Below are 16,858 nucleotides of genomic sequence, written 5' to 3'. Positions count from 1 at the left end.
TTTTCAATTTTTACCTCTTAAAACTATTTTAACCGGCTAAAGACCGATAAAAGAACGACCCATAAAAATCCGATCATTTGAGGCCCCTAACGCATCTCAGCGACTTTTAGTTTCCGAAGAGATAGAGTTTGAAAATATGGAGAAAGACAGACAATTAGACAGACAGGAAGACATATAGCGTTTCATATATTAGATTTCCGAGAAAATTACATGTAGTTAAAAGTGTTAGACCTTGTAGTGCGCCCATTGTAATAGATATTTAAACTTAGTATTTTGTCAAAGAAAAGTTAACTTCTTGAATAATAAACAAAGTGTAATATCTGTTCTAATGCTACACGTAGTTTGTTTAGTCCTCGGTTAATGAAGGAGGAATCCTTCTAGACTGAGACAATTTTTCTTTTTGTTCCAGAGAGCTTTATGTGCGGGGAAGCGCTGGATTTTACTTACGTTATATACCATAAAAAGGAAAATAATATTAAATAATTTTGTTCACTGCAGTTGTAATGTTAATGAAAGATGTACGTACGAATATGAGTTATAATCAAAACCGGTTGGTTGATAAATCCCCGTCGAAGCTATCTGCTTTCGTGGGATCTTGTAGTTTGAAATGTCTACGCATCCTTATAGCCGAATGAACGAACAAGTTATGTTTTTTTTCTATTTCGTGATGCATAATTATCGGACATGAGTTTCGTAAATTTGTGTGAGGATGTAAATATCTTGGATTGATCCATCCCCATTCCTCTAAAATACGACAAGTTTACATATAGCTTAATAGAAATTCTACATTGTATCATTTTGTGGAACCCGTATTACTGTGTGTGCATGCGTAGTTCAGTTGCCACCTACGTCGTCAGTTGTAGATCTTACAGGACGGAAGTCATACTGCTTATCAGTGAGTATGTAGTTTTTACTGAAGTGGTTGATACTTTTTTATTTAACAAGGATTACAGCAACTTTTTCGTGACACGTTGACTAATTGGTCAGTACTAAGATGCAGAATATCGATCTCCAGTATTTTAAAATACGGGACTGACTAACGGGGTTTTCTAACGTGTTGGGGAGCATTTCTCTTTTGACCATCGATAAACAGCTTTGCATGAATGGGTACTAGTTTAGGTTGAAGCTTTTTTAGTACTTTGACTGGAACATGACAGGACGAGTTTCTTTGCTGGCATCAATGTTCTTGACCAGTGTAGCAACATCACGTACATATATGATGTGGATGTCACTCAGATTACTTCCTGTTTGGAGGGAAATAATGTTAATGTTATAGCATGCTTTTCTTGTATACTTGTATTTTCTTATATTCGGCATAATCATGTTAACACACCGGTTCCCGTCAGATCACCGAAGTTAAGCAACGTTGAGCCTGGCCATTACTAAAATGGGTGGCCAATTTGGGAAGTCCAGGTGCTGTATGTAGGAGGACGTCGACACCTCCCTGCAAAAAGTTGCAAAAATCCTAACGGGGATATACATGCGACTGGGGACCGCTTGTGAATTTTATACTCCTATGAAACTTCCTCCTTTGGAGGAAGCCGGTTAAACCTTGAATAGGGTTGGTGCTGACCGCACACACGCACACACATACATTTCTTGTAGTCTATTGGTCTTATTCTATTCCAGGACAAGAATGCCTCTAGTCTAGTTGAATATCCAGCCTCATACTGTAATATAAAGTAACGACAGTTAGAATATGTTTAACCTCCCTCGTAAAAAAGTAGTGTGGGTAAGCCACATCAAGAAGATATTATTTAGGTTCGAGTACTGCGTGGTTTTATAGCATTTAGTCAATGTTTTTACATATCGTAATATATTGTAATACAAGGTCGTCCTGACAAACCCCATGTACAAAGATGCGTTAGACACTCGATGATAGTGTCTAGTTTAGTATATGTTTTGCTAAGCCATATAATAATCTGGGTATTTTAAGGCACTAAAATGTCCGTATATGAATCTGAAGATATATTCCGTGAAAATCTTATATATTATCTTTTTACAACCTTGTGAAATCAAGTTCAATGGATTTGTAATGGTATGTTTCGCCAGGCATATTAAAGTCAAATATTGAACGATTGACACAATGATATTATCAATGAAAGAGGGAAAGAAGTTACCATTTTCTATTACATCTCACACAAATTATTTACGAATCATACACATTTTATACACGTTATAGGCATACATATAAACTTCTCCGTTTAATATTCACAGCCAACACAAACTGGAGCAAATACATTGAATGTATTGCAAAGGTTGGAGCAAATAAAGGCGGATTCCATCTACCGTACTAGAAAATTACCCACGCCTTAGCTTATCTTGTGATTTACAACAAAACTATTCACTTTTTCGTGAAACATTGGTGCTATATCGAGGCTGGTGCATTCATCATTAGTGTCTCTTTCTTGGACAAGCTTTATATTGAATCTTCAATATAATAGGCCTTGCACTGATAGCGAAGCTCCAATCTCTGACTTATCAACGAAATGTTGCATTGCTTTGTCTGTAAAACAAATGTTTAAATATAATGTGTTCTAATGAAATTATCCCACATGTCCCCCCTATATGTAAGTATAGCCGACAAACACGTTTATCAACAAAATCCCATCCATTTAAATAAAAGACCTGAACTCTGATAGCTCCTTGTAGAGTTTGACGCTAGAATTACTTTTCTATTTGTTGTTTTCCAGACTGTACTGATATGAAAAAGTTTAAATGTAATATACACTGATATCTCGCTCCTCTCCTGCCATAGACTCTTGTAAACATGGCCCCAAACATCCTTGTTTGACGTGAACATGAGTTTATTTATTTATATATATATATATATATATATATATATATGTATATGTATATGTAGACACGATATTACCCAGTCGTACACTTAATCTTATTTTGATTTATACAGATTGCATATGGATTATCATAGAATCAATCCTCTATTAAATATTATATATTACTAGGAATAATTTCCTCGGTGGAAAAATTCGCAAAAAAGACAAAAAAGAAAAATTAATAATGTTAATGTCATTCATCAAGTTCCGTCGGTGTTTGTTTACAATATTACGTCAGCTGATATTTGTGCTTGACGATGAATGCCCTGGCAAAGTCATTTTTGATTAATGTTTAGCTTTAAAATATAGAATTGGAGGGTATCTTCTTTTTTTATATAATAAATTGAAATCATTAATAAGAAAAAATTAAAATAAAACGATATAAAATATTCTAGAAATTTTAGTTTGTGCTTCTAAAATCATCCAATAAAAGCAGACAACATAATCAGTTATTTATGATTTTTATGTCTACTTATGTGTTTTTTTTTAATTTCATGTTATTCATTGACCCTGCATATATCTAGAATATAAAGCTGAATGTGTGCGTGTGTGTATGGTCACGAATCTCCTATATGGTTGACTGTTTAAAAAAAACTGATTAGATATAATGATAGAAGATGTATGGAGACATAGGAATATGTATGTTTGATTTGGCAGAACGGTGGTTCATTTAAATTGTGGGGTCTGCGTTCGCGCCTGGTCCACAAAGTATGGAAATAAAAAATTTCAAAATTAAAAAAAAAACGTTTACAAGTGTTTCTGATATAGATTTACATAAGAATACTTTGATAAGTATGTTTTAACTTAAATAGGGATGTTATAATAAAATTGTGGGGTGTGCGTTCGCGTCTGGCCTCCATAGAATGGAAATAGGAACAAACTTTAATAAAGACTTTTCATATCTATCTGTAAGTATACTTTGATAATTATGTTTCAGTTTGAAGAAATATGGTATAATAAAATTATTGGGTGTTCGTTAGCACCTGATCTCCATAGAATGGAAATATGTCACAAAGTTTAACAAGGTTCTTTAATATAGATCCACAGAATATTGTGAGAAGTGTTTCAGTGTGAACAGGTATGGTATAATAAATTATGGGGTTTAACTATTTTATTTTTACTTTCATCATATTTTGCTTTGGTTTTGATACCTCCAAGTTCAACCCAAATTTACAACCCTTCCTTTTCATAACCTATCATACTTTCATAAATCAGAGTCCATTTTCTGTAGGCTGTTTTTGAAGCCAGTCAACGACGGGTACTTTTGTTAGTATATATATATATATATATATATATATATATATATATATATATATATATATATATATACTGATTATATAGAAGCAATATATATGCATATATAATGGTTTTATAGAAATAAAGATACTCATAATTCATTATTATGTAATAAGACTGGTTGAAAACATAATACAGTATATCAGATGAAACAAATTAGAACAGTGCTCGTGACGTCTTTTATTTCTTACCATATTTACATCTTTTACAATGGTTTATCTTTTTATTTTCTGTCTTTTTTTCCTCTAATATTTTTATTTTTATTTTTCTCCTTTATCATGCCACATTAGCTGTAACTATCCGGCGTTGCTTGGGATTCTTTTTCTTTTCATTCTTGTCTCGCTTTTATTTACTCTGATGTTTGAACTAGATAGGATTTTGAAAGCTTAATTTAATTTTTAAACATTTGAGCATTATACTACTTATTGCACTAAAAATGTCATAATACATTATTTTACTTAACTTATGTGTATTGAAACTGTTTTTGAAATTATCACTATACTAATAAAATGGTAACAATTTTCCCCCTATAACTTAGACGTTATAGAAAAATAAAACACCTCCTACGTACAATTTTTACATCACTTACAGTTACTACTAGAGAATGTTTCTATAAAACAATAATTAGTCACTTTCTGGAAGTAAGGAAAATTATTAACAATAATTAACAAGTATTTGTTGCGAATAAGTTGTTTTAATATTTTAAATCATCAGATTTTAATTTCAATAAATAATGAATTAATATTAGATAAAATATAATGTATGCATTGCATAAGGGTGTGACAAACACACACACACATTAATACATTAAAAATGGTCACACAATTTAAATTAATATAGAGAAAGTTTTGCTTTAAAAATGCCCACATACTTTTTTTCACATTCGTCTTTTAGGGCAGATATTTTCTCGTTTTTCTTCTACATTTATTTAAACTCCTCTGCTCCAATATTTTTTTACTTTTTTTAATTCATTATATTTTTCGCTATTTTTTCTTTTGTGCTTTATACTTTCATTTATTTAATCGTCGCTGTTAGTGTGGGTGGTAATATATATGTTTGCTGTTACCCCCACGCATCTTCGTTTCTCAAAACGACAGACTTTGCATAGTTTGGCGCTTCACGCCGCCTCCTTCGCGTGTACGTCTGGCCGCGGTTCATCTTCAGCCACAAAACACACATCCTTCTTTTTATGTCATTCTTCGCCAGCAAATCATTCCAACATTATGAAATTACCAATAATGAAATAGTCTAATGAAATTACCGAGTGTCATAACCGTAAATTTTCCACTCGGAGTTATAACATAAGAGAACTAGTTCTTATAATGTGAATGATATGAGTTTTAACTTCGTCATATTATGCGAGTCGCAATAGCTAATGCTTCTATTTTCTTTGTTTCTTCTGTCCTTTTTAGTTTTATGTATTAAACATTAGTTAAACTTATATTATTGTAAACGAGTATATGTATTGTTTTTGAAGCATTAAAATAAAGGCCATTACTATTGAAAAAATACATTTCAGTTAAGAGCTAATAAGATATAACTAAAACATTAACGGTACTGGCAGAAACTCATCGGTAGAGGGAATAATTGTCTCCATCTAGCGTAAAACAATAATCTACTTTAACGAATAGATTTCTTTCGGTTACTGGTAATGTTATAAAATATATATATATATACACACACACATATATATATATGTGTGTGTGAGGGTGTGTGCATGTGTATGTATGTATCTATCTGTATATCTATCTATCTATCTATCTATATATATATATATATATATATATATATATATATATATATATATTGTGTGTGTGTGCAAAATCAAGACAAGGTAATGATGGCAACAAAAAGTGTATTTCATTTTACGTTACAATTGTTTCAATGTCTAGTTCGACAATTTCAAGCATTATATCGTTTGAAAATTTTCAAAAACCAGCATTTCTTCAGACTTTATAAATAAACACACTTTAGGCAATCTAGCATTTTTTGAATAGAAAGAAAAAAAATGTGGGGGAGCCCTAACGGAAAAGGCATGCGATAAACATTTACCTTGGTTGTGGTTACGGAAAAGCCCATTTTCTCGCATGCCTTTCCCGTTAGGGATCCCCCCTCTCGCCTTTTTTTTTGTCTTTCTATTCAAAAAATGCTACATACAGTATATATGTGGGAAAATGTTAGCAGAAGGAATATAAATAATATCTAATTTTGCTGGTTAGCGTAATTTTTGAAAATTGTAGTTATATATATATATATATATATATATATATATATATATATATATATATGTGTGTGTGTGTGTGTGTGTGTGTGTTTGTGTGTGTATATATGTGTGTATATATTTATATATATAGTTATATATATATGTATATGCATACATACATGCATATATATATGTATATATATATTTATATATAGAACACATCTGTTGCCCAATATGTGCATAATTTACACTTGCTTTTTACACATAATCCTACTTTTATTTCCCACTTTAATTACTAATCATTTCTCAATCACCCTGCATTTTTATTTGTTTATTATTTGATTGTTTATTTATATTTTTAATAAACGATTTTATTTGTTACCAGTCATAGTTATTTCTATCAAATCTCCACTCGTGATCCAACTTTATTATCCCTTATAATAACTTTATTATCCTTTTTAATAAATGCACGGCTTATAATTATAATCCTACATAATTCATTACATATTTTAAATATATATGGTCTTATAATTTATTCAACTTTACGGTATTGCATTTATTATATTTATATTTGTTCGAATGTAAGAAACTGCTTAATCTCTCATAACGCTTATTTATAATATTGCCCTTATATGTTAGTATCTCCAAAGACTCAGTAATGCATACATTATATCGTCCTCTTATATTGAGAATGTATTTATTTGTCTTAATATAAACTGTCTATTACATGGTAAATTTCTTCTTTTTTCTTTAATCTCGTATATATAAGATGCTAATAAAATTGTGGTTTTATTCAATTGCTCGTTCAATGCAAAAGACGTAGGTAAATAATTGTCTTAAATAGAGAACATTTTTTTTTTTAAAAAGTCGGTTTATTTATTTTGGTATCAAAAACTATTAAAAAGCATTTCGTTTCATATATCCGGATTTCGACACTTTTAGTTTTCAAGTGACGTCAGCATCGGGCGGCTACGTTTTTGTCCAACATAAAAAAGCAAAGATTGCCGCTTTTTACGTTGTTCCGTAGTCCACATATATGTATGTTTTTTAAAGTTCGCGTTGTGGTCATGCAGAGTGATTTGTGGTTCCAAAATTAACAGATATTAGACCGTTCTTGTAATGACCTTTTCCCTGTTGGCTGCGGAAAAGCTGATAATATGCAATTCTAGGAGATCCGCCCTTTTAGGCCTTGCCTTCTCTCTTTGAGAATGGATTAGTTTATTGCTACTCGCCTCTACTTCCTCTTCTGAGGAACGACGACGGGGCTGTCCAGGCATCTTTTGCCAGGTCAACATGCCCTCTCCTTCCGGATGCTGACTTTTCAATCTTGCTTTTCGAGTCTAGTTTTACATTTCTGACGGTGGCAGAAATAAATACGAACACTTGTTTATTTGTTTTGCTCTATTTTCTAATTGTTCTTTTATAGCAAAATCTTTGCCATCATCATATTATTGTATAAGTGGGTTTTAATTTGTATCATGTAAGTCATGCTGTATATATTAGTTTCTAGTTGTCTTTATTATTTTCGTCTATGTTTTCATTCTTGTTTGAGAAGGCGAAAGTAGAGGATTAGTTCACGCCTAAATAGTTACTGAACACTTGGATATTTTGCACTAAGCTGGCTCAAATTTTGGGCACATATCTTTTACAATACTACTGGTACGGGCTGAACCAAATGAATCCGAAAGGCTTTGAACTTAGCATAGTCGATTTCAATATTAATCATTCTAATTCCGCACAACTGTTCCATTCTCTCACATTTTTCTTTAATGCACTATATATATATATATATATATATATATATATATATATATATATATATATATATCGCTTGAGCGTATTTTGGCTTGTTCTCGTTAAAGATTAAAATATGTCTCAAGTAGTAATACTATCACATATTGAATCTTTATTTGGCTTTTATTACGAACTAGCTGTATTATCTGAAGCTGCCCGGGTGTCTTTAAACTTTTATTTTTGGTGCATATTTTTAAACTGTGTTTAGTTTTGTATTTCTGTTGTTTTACTAGCAATATTTTGACATTGGATTATAAGTTAATGATCACTTTAAAAATAATGTCATGACCTCAATAGAAGGAATTTAATTGATGCAAAATAGTATAAAACTAAAATAACGCAAATATTTTAATATAATCCATTTATAAAAGCTTCAAATGCTTTCAATCTTTAAATACATGCGTAATTGTTGTGGATTTAAAGCACATCTAAGGGTAGCTACTCTTCGGGAATGAAAATAATCTTTGTTGCCTAACAATCACAATATAGTGAAACGAAGGAATCTAATTGATTTTTAACAAATTATGAATGAAAAAAACTGCGTCACTTTATGTTGAAGAAGAATTGATGATCATAGGGAGAAATGTTTTTGGTTCCTATAATTATTTTTAGAAGGGACTGAATAAAAAAAATAAATAAAATATTTTTTTTTCGTTTAAATATGTTCTTAAGAAAAAAAACCCAGTGCATATCGATGTATTAAACGGTGAAAGAAAGATGTGTTTTAGAGGAATACGCTGTTATTCAGTCTAGGAGCAAGTATTTCCATTAGAAAGAGAAAATAGTAATAGTTTGATGTTCCTGACTTGGTTCCAATTAATTTAGGCAAATTCATTTCTCTGAAATATTGAACCGTCTTGTGCTTAACCAGAGGAGCAAATTATTTAACCAAGTTGATCGTGAAAGGAACGACTTTTTGGATGAGTAATATATCAAGATAAGCACGAATCATAATTAGTGTGCGCATGCTTCTCCGTAAGAATAAGTAATTTAGCAACCCGTGGGGCCTAACAGACCAGAGTGGGATTCACAAAACAGGTTATAGCACACGGCGTCGATATTCTTTTTGAATAAAGAATAAATGGATGCACCTGCACCAAAACCTAATAATACGATATCAGCGTTATTCACCAACCATCCTATCTCGCATACATTACTTTCTTTCTGACCGTCCTCCTCGTCCTTAAAATAGAGACGTCTGGGAAAGAAGTCGGTAAAAATAATACGTTGAATAAGGAAATACAATTATATATTTATATATTTATAATACTGTGTTCCGTTTGTCTTTACGGTATCGATATATGTGAGGATTTAGCATAATTAAATAATCAAAAGACAAAATTCTTAATTATTTTTCTCTTCGCTTTAATCTGTGCGTTTACTTTTCTCTCTCCCCCTCTCTCTCTCTCTCTCTCTCTCTCTCTCTCTCTCTTTCCAGCTACGGCATTAAGAGTATTACTACTTGTGGTGATACTTCCTCCTATTGATATCAATAAAGGGCCATTGCAATCTTGAATTTTATAGTTAATTTAATTCAATAAATAGAGAAAGTGTGGGCGTGAGAGAGAAGAGAAAGAAAGAGAGGGCGTTATAGACAGTGTAAAAAATATACAAACGATAATGAAAAAAAAATCAAACAAAATATACTGATATAAACTTAGCAAGCTATGATTCACTTGAAAAAATTATTTGGAAATTTTGGCTAATTAAAACAATTATAATATCTTTTAGAGCAAAATTCAGGGAGAAAATAGTGGAGGCAAACATCGACAATTAGGCATATCATATATTACACAAGTGTTTTTCCGGGTCTTTGAGGTAAATGATAAAATAATTTGTAGCTGAAAAATTAAAAAAACTGACGTAATTTTATCAAAATTTCGTGTGCTCAAAGACGGAGTATTATTTTGTTTCTTCATTTTTTACAGAATGCAATCCTCTGTCTGATCCTTTTTACACGGCTTTAACTTGAAGACGTCTAGGAACAAAGTCGTTAATAATTCGTCGAATAATTAAATACTTTTTATGTCTATAATGAAGTTTTGTTGTGTATTTTATTTATTCGTTAACCTCACGCGACACAAATTCAACTATGTGTGCCTTTTTAAATTTAGATGTGTCTAAACAACTAAATAAGAAATTCTGTCAATTGGTCACGTTTAAGGTGCAAATACTATTTAAGCCGCGTCCATGTATCTTCATAGAAGGTTCTATCTGTCTGTATATCGGTGTATCGGTCTTTTACACTATTTAGCTTCCATTTATTTATAGAAATCGCTCCAGCGAAAGCATGAAGTCACTTGATGTAAGGAGCTAAAATAAAAATAAACATTTTAAAAGAAATTAGTTCAAAGTAAAAAAACTAGCCAATGCTAAGTTTATGATACGATCTGGAAAACGGCAATTATTCCCCCTTTGTCAGAAACATGGCTCATGAAATGTGGGGACTAAAGAATAAAAAAAAAGAGAAATGAGAGTTACGAGGCTGCCGAAAATAAACTCCAGGTCCACTTTCTTGATTTTCTTCTTTTTTTTTTAGTTTCTTTATTGATCTGTGTAATTATTATTTTCGATTTTAATCTATATAATTATAAAACTCAAATGATCTTGTAACGAGTGATGTAACCCACTTTCCCGCATAAACATTAACCCATAACAACGTAAACAAATAAACACAAATCGCTTCTTTTGTAGATTTTGACCTGCGCACTAAAATATTAACGTTATTATTTCGAAATTATTATTTAACATGGGAAGAGTGGGGGGTGCAACTATTCTTCATTAAAATTATACTGTCGCTATTTTCTTACAACTAAACAACATTAACCCGTTGACAAACATAAGAACAATTGTAGTAAAGCCAAGACTACTACTACTACTACTACTACTACTACTACTACTACTACTACTCTCTATCCGTCCCTTTTCCTTCCTTCGTTCCTTCTTTTTTATTTTTGTTTACATTTCTAGATACAAAATAGTTGTGTAAGAACGGTGAATTTGTTGACACATTTACTAATCTGTTTCAATATTAGTTTTATTTTATTTTATTCATTAAGGTTTTATTTATTTATTTATTTTTTTTTTTTTGCTTCAGGTTTTATTAATTTTTTTTTTTTTTTTTTTAGATTTTAAGTTTCTATAACTTGGTTGAAAGATTCCAATATGGGTTTTTCTTTCTTATATTTCTCATCTGTAAGTTCATATGCGTTTTTGCTGCTAAATGACTTTCGTCGGCGTTCGATTCGTAGGAAAATCATGTTTAATTTTCGATTTTTGAGCGATTATTCGGAAAAATAGGTAACTTTACACGAATAGAGGGGATTTTTTTTCATGTTTGAGTGATCCCTCCGTGATTTTTCATTTTAATATACTTTCATAGAAATGTTTCTGTTATGTAAAAAAAAAAAAAACTATTTTCTTTACGTCACACGTGTCAGGCTCATACATGAATTCCAAACTAATATAACATACTGAGCCAACGGGTCACGGGTAGTCTAGTAATCATTAAAATTTATATTGTGAGATTCCTCTTTACCATTCTAAAATAATACGAAAGTTTCAATGTTTATTTTTACAGCAAGAGTCAAAGTTTAAAACTACATCTTCGACCGCTAAGTGCATAGTATGTTTTCTTCAGCGAGAGGGATTCATCTTGTTTAATTTCATTTCGATTTTGTAATTATATTTTTGTCAAATATGTATTTGTATTATCTGCATTACTCGGACTACTCTCCTCATTTCGCTTGTATATTCACAAAGTTTTGGGCAAGATAATTTCCAACCGTCTTCAAATGCAGCTTTTCGAATTTAAGAACAGAATAGTCAACCATTTTTATGTTGTATTTTGGGGTTTATTATATTCTCAAGTTCGAAAAAATAAAACCAAGAAATATCAGAAGTCAAATTTAAATGATCGAACGTATTAAAAATAAACTTTCAAAACATAAGGATTTCTTTGATAGTTTGCTATTGTTTTTTGTTTTGTTTTGTTTTGTTTTTTGTTTTTTTCGCCATTACGTACCTGTGAAGAATTGCATAAGTTTAAAATGTTTGCAAATTACTATTTGACGAACTCGGCAGTTTTTATAGTCTAGAGAAAGATGCTACCATGACGGATGAAAATAACATCAAAGTGGAAAGTTTCAAGTTTATCACAGTTTATTGTATTTAGTTTCGTACTTTTTTTTATATATGATTCTGAGATAAATGCGACTATATAAAAATAAATAGAGAAATAGATTGATAGATAGGTGCTGATGCAATTAGAAAGAAATAAAAGAGGGGGAAAGATACATACATCCATAAATATATAGATTAGTAGATAGATAGATAGATAGATAGATAGATAGATACCTATATGCTGATATAATTAGAGAAAGAGATGGGATGAGGAGAGAGAGCGAATGGTTAATAGATACTAACGTTCATCGTATATGAATATGACGTAGTTCAAATATTTTCTAATAATCCGCAGCTGAAATTTTTTTCTTTTCGATGCTCGAATCGACGGCACTCGATAAAAACCAGTCGCTATTTTTTCTTCAGCAAATTCTATAATCGATGCGGAGATCTATAAATGCACACATTCGATGCTGAAAGTAATACATACATATGTGCATCATAATGAATAAAAAGATGCTCGCATTGGAATCCATTTTTTAATGAAATATAATTATATGTTTGCATAAACCGGTGTAAATGTGGTTGTTGTCAATATGTGCGTGTGCACGTGAGTGATGCCGTTCTCTCTGGCAGTGTCATGAAAGCGAGACATGAGCTAGAAATGGGGCGGTGAAAAAGGAGAGGATCACCTAATAATAATAGAGAGGAGGGGCAAGCACGAGGAAACGTGGGAGTTAATGGATGGGGGGATAGAAAAAAGAAATAGAGAGCGCGCGTGTGTGTGCGTGTGTGTATACGTGTGTGTATATATGTGTGAGAAAGAGAGAGACAAAATTGAGGTAAAGATTGCCGATGCTTGCAGATGGAGAGAAGAAACGAGAGTATCATCTTAACAAGGTGTAGTAAGAGAAGGAGAAGAGAGGGAAATTGGAGAAAGAAGTGGAGGAAGAGGTGGAGGAAGAGGAGAAGGAGGAGGAGGAGGAGGAGGAGGAGGAGGAGGAGGAGGATTGAGAATTAACTAGACAGAAAAAAGACATAGAAAAGAGGGAAGAGAGAAATTAGTGAAAGTGAATAGAAAAGGAAGACGATTGTGGAGGGACAGAAGAAATGAGAAATAATGACTTTTTAGATAACATTGTCTACACAAGAAGGAGGAAAGGGGAGGAGGAGGAGGAGGAGGAGGCGGAGGAGGAGGAGGAGGAGGAGGAGGGGGAGGATGAAGGGCTGAAAAAAGGGCTTAATCGATGATAGAAAAGCATCGGCATATGAGAAAGTGAAAGTGAAAGTTACAACCACGACGTGTTGATGATAGCGAAAAGAAGAAAGACAGAAGGATTGATGCCCTTTTTATATAACCTTATCATAATAGAATGATGAAAGGAGTGAGAAGGAAATGTCATTTGGAGAACAGAAAATAAGATACATAGATAGCAGAGCAAGATGGAGTGAGAGCGAGATAAAGTTAATAGAGTTTAAACGTTTGACAAAAGATATTCATAAAAAGAAATGATAATTACTCATGGTCTCTTTTGGATTACGTTATCAAACAGAAACGGGGGAGAAACGGGGTAGAACCGGGTGAGAAAGTAAAAAAAGGCGTAAGAGAATGGAGAGAAATGATGGAAGAAGGAGAAAGAAAAGGTGGAGGAGTAGAAAAAAGTATGAGAGCTCGACACTAGCTGAGGAAATAAAAGTGATAAAAATTAAATCATAACAAAAAGGGCAAATGAAAATGAAATGAGACGAATGTAAATAGAGATAACGCAAGGTGAGAATGCCTGAAGAAGTTCGGCGCCTCGAAACTATAAAAACTGTCAACAGGGATATGTGGAATTACGCATGTATACGAGGGAGAACACCGATTTGCAGTTGACATTTAACAAACATAAAAAGAGATTGCACAATTTATCTATAAAAGTGAAAGTGTCTGTCTGTGTACATTCCCCCACACAATAACTCTGTCAATTTTCAGTCTACAGACTCGATATTTGATATACAGGGTATTGAGATTTGGACAAATCTTTGTAATCGGTTTTCGGCCAGAAATTTGTCTGTTAAGGGGTCAAAGTTCAACGATTTAATCTCTGAGAACTCTACCAAACTCCTCTGCCAATTTTGGGTCTAAACACTTGCAATTTTAGATACAGGTTCCTTGGACATGGACCTAACTTAATAACTTCATTTACGGCCAGAACAATAAATGTTAAGGGGTCATAATAGGGGTCAGAGTTTTAAAAAAATTGACCGCTTAGGTCTCTACCAAATTACTCAGACAAAGGGTATTCAGAGATAGGGCAAGTTTTTAATCGGTTTGTATCGAAAATTTAAGTTACCAATATATAAATGTATATATGTATGTATGTTTACATGTCTGCCTAAAACTTTCCAAAGAGGCGACGGATTTTACCAAGATCAGTATTGTTTTGAAGTTCGACCTTTCAGGCGAAAAATATCGAAAAATTGGCAAAAACATTAATATCTTCACTTCAACTGGGCACTTTTCTACAGGGGGTCACTTTTTTCGCCGATATTTTCGAAAGTCATCCTCTCCTTTCTATTGTCTAGCCTTAATTAAAACCTACGTCACTTCCGGTTTAGCGCTGGTCGTAACAGCAAAGACGTCAGTTTTTTCCCCGTTCTTTTCCTCCTTTGCGGTACGGGTTCGAGCCAGCCTTTCTACTACCCCTCCTTTTTTTTTGCTCAACATGCACCTCCAAACATCCAGGCAACGCCGGACACCCATGCTAGTATTGAACAATATTTTTAAAGATTTAAATAAAGTTAAAATTCGCTGAAAAGTTATTAATCACAAGGAATCGTTTTCTTTATTCAATTCGTTTAATGGAAGAGAGCGTGAGTGAATTATACATTTCTCTCTCTCTTTTTCTTTCTTTCTTCTTTCTCTCTCTATCTCTCTCTCTCTCTCTCTCTCTTTCCAACCTTTTAAACTATATAAAAAAAATTATTTAAATTTTCTATTATTTATAATTCGTTGGAAAATTATTTAGTCAGTAAGTCATTTAATCACCTGCAAGCAATGTATCAACTTTCTCTCTCGAATTCATTATAGTCATAATATTAATTTAAGGGATCATCAGCTACATATATATATATATATATATATATATATATATATATATATATATATATATATATATATATATATATACATTTATATAAAATGGGTTAAGAAATTCCAACGAAAGAAAGATGTATATTTAAATAAGGGAGTAGTCACCAACAATGTGTATTTTTTAACATTATTTCATTATTCCGTGTCTTGGTTTTTCATTGAGAATTATGTTTGGATCATTGTAATAATGTTTTTAAGTCATTGAAATCGTTTTTACGCGCGTTTCAGACGTTCTGTGAAGCGTCCTCGTCAGAAATTATTTTCAAATGTGTTGGAGATGTAAAAATGGCAATTTTCGTATATATATATATATATATATATATATATATAGCGAGAGAGAGAGAGAGAGAGAGAGAGAAAGAGAAACACGGGGCAAATGAGTAAGTTATGATCAATCTGATTATCAACTTTATCTGACTAAAATACTGATACTTTTTGGACAGGCGTCACATTTTGTATCAATGTGTGTGTTTGTGTGAATGCCATTTGTTTTATAAAAGATATGAATTACTTGTTATTATGAAAAATATATCATGTTTTAATACGAAGAAAATATTAACTTATTGAATTTCTACATTTTTATAACGCGCACGTTGATTATTGAAGTTATATACACGTTTAGACACAGACACACGCACAAACACGCGCGCGCGTACGCACAGATATACACACACACACACACAAACACACACACACCCACACAAACAAACACACGTGCACAGTGATAACCAGTGCATGTTTTAAACTTGAAATGTCGCGTTCGAGTTTCGCCAGGATTATTAATTCATTTTCAGTAATAAACCTGTGAAATCTATGACACTATCTCTTCTCTTCACCCACCCACCCCCTCCAAATATGTTACAAATAATAGCGTAGACTTCGGATTGAAATTGTAGTATCTGTTTTGTCCACGGTCAGAGGAACTGTGATATTTCTCAATTTTGATATATTCTCATTCAAATTGACATAATATCACACATTGAAAAAATAATGATTCGTGCTATTAATTGCTATATTGCCAAAGTAAGAGTTCATACCTTTACCGATCGCATTATTCCGTGATCGAACTCTGTAGATTCGATAGAATTTGAACATATAAAAATTCAATAATATTGGTGCTGTTTATTTGACTAACTCTGAAATCCGTAGAAACGCAGGATAAAATATAAATACGCATTTATATGCAATGTAATTGAATATAAGTGACAGGTGCTACTAAAATAAAATTGCACCATTCAATAATTATAGCAACCTTGTTATAGTGCATACAGATAGCGCGTATATGGCATTTGATGATCGCGATTTGTTTTCATTGTTTATTTTAGTGCTACTTAATTGTTTTAGTGTTTATTTTACTTTGTTTTTAGTGTTTTTAATTGTTTTATTGCTTATTTTATCTTAGTGTTTATTATTAATTGTTTTTATTGTTTATCTTATTTTAGTGTTTATTATTAATTGTTTTTATTGTTT

The 16,858-nt window shown here is 32.0% G+C and overlaps 1 protein-coding gene and 1 pseudogene across 3 annotated transcripts in view; both read left to right on the top strand.

Annotated features, from left to right (window-relative positions):
* Positions 1-16,858, top strand: part of LOC145247910 (innexin unc-9-like) — a 457,239-nt gene that overhangs the window by 195,099 nt on the left and 245,282 nt on the right. The gene's annotated exons all lie outside the window — the stretch shown is intronic.
* LOC145248394 (5S ribosomal RNA) lies at positions 1,307-1,425 on the top strand (annotated as a pseudogene).

This window comes from Euprymna scolopes, chromosome 26, assembly GCF_053919585.1.
Source record: "Euprymna scolopes isolate OS-2025 chromosome 26, ASM5391958v1, whole genome shotgun sequence".
In the NCBI taxonomy this organism is placed as follows: Eukaryota; Metazoa; Mollusca; class Cephalopoda; order Sepiida; family Sepiolidae; genus Euprymna; species Euprymna scolopes.
Note: the sequence above shows the minus strand (reverse complement) of the source record. Positions and strands in the feature narration are given on the sequence as shown.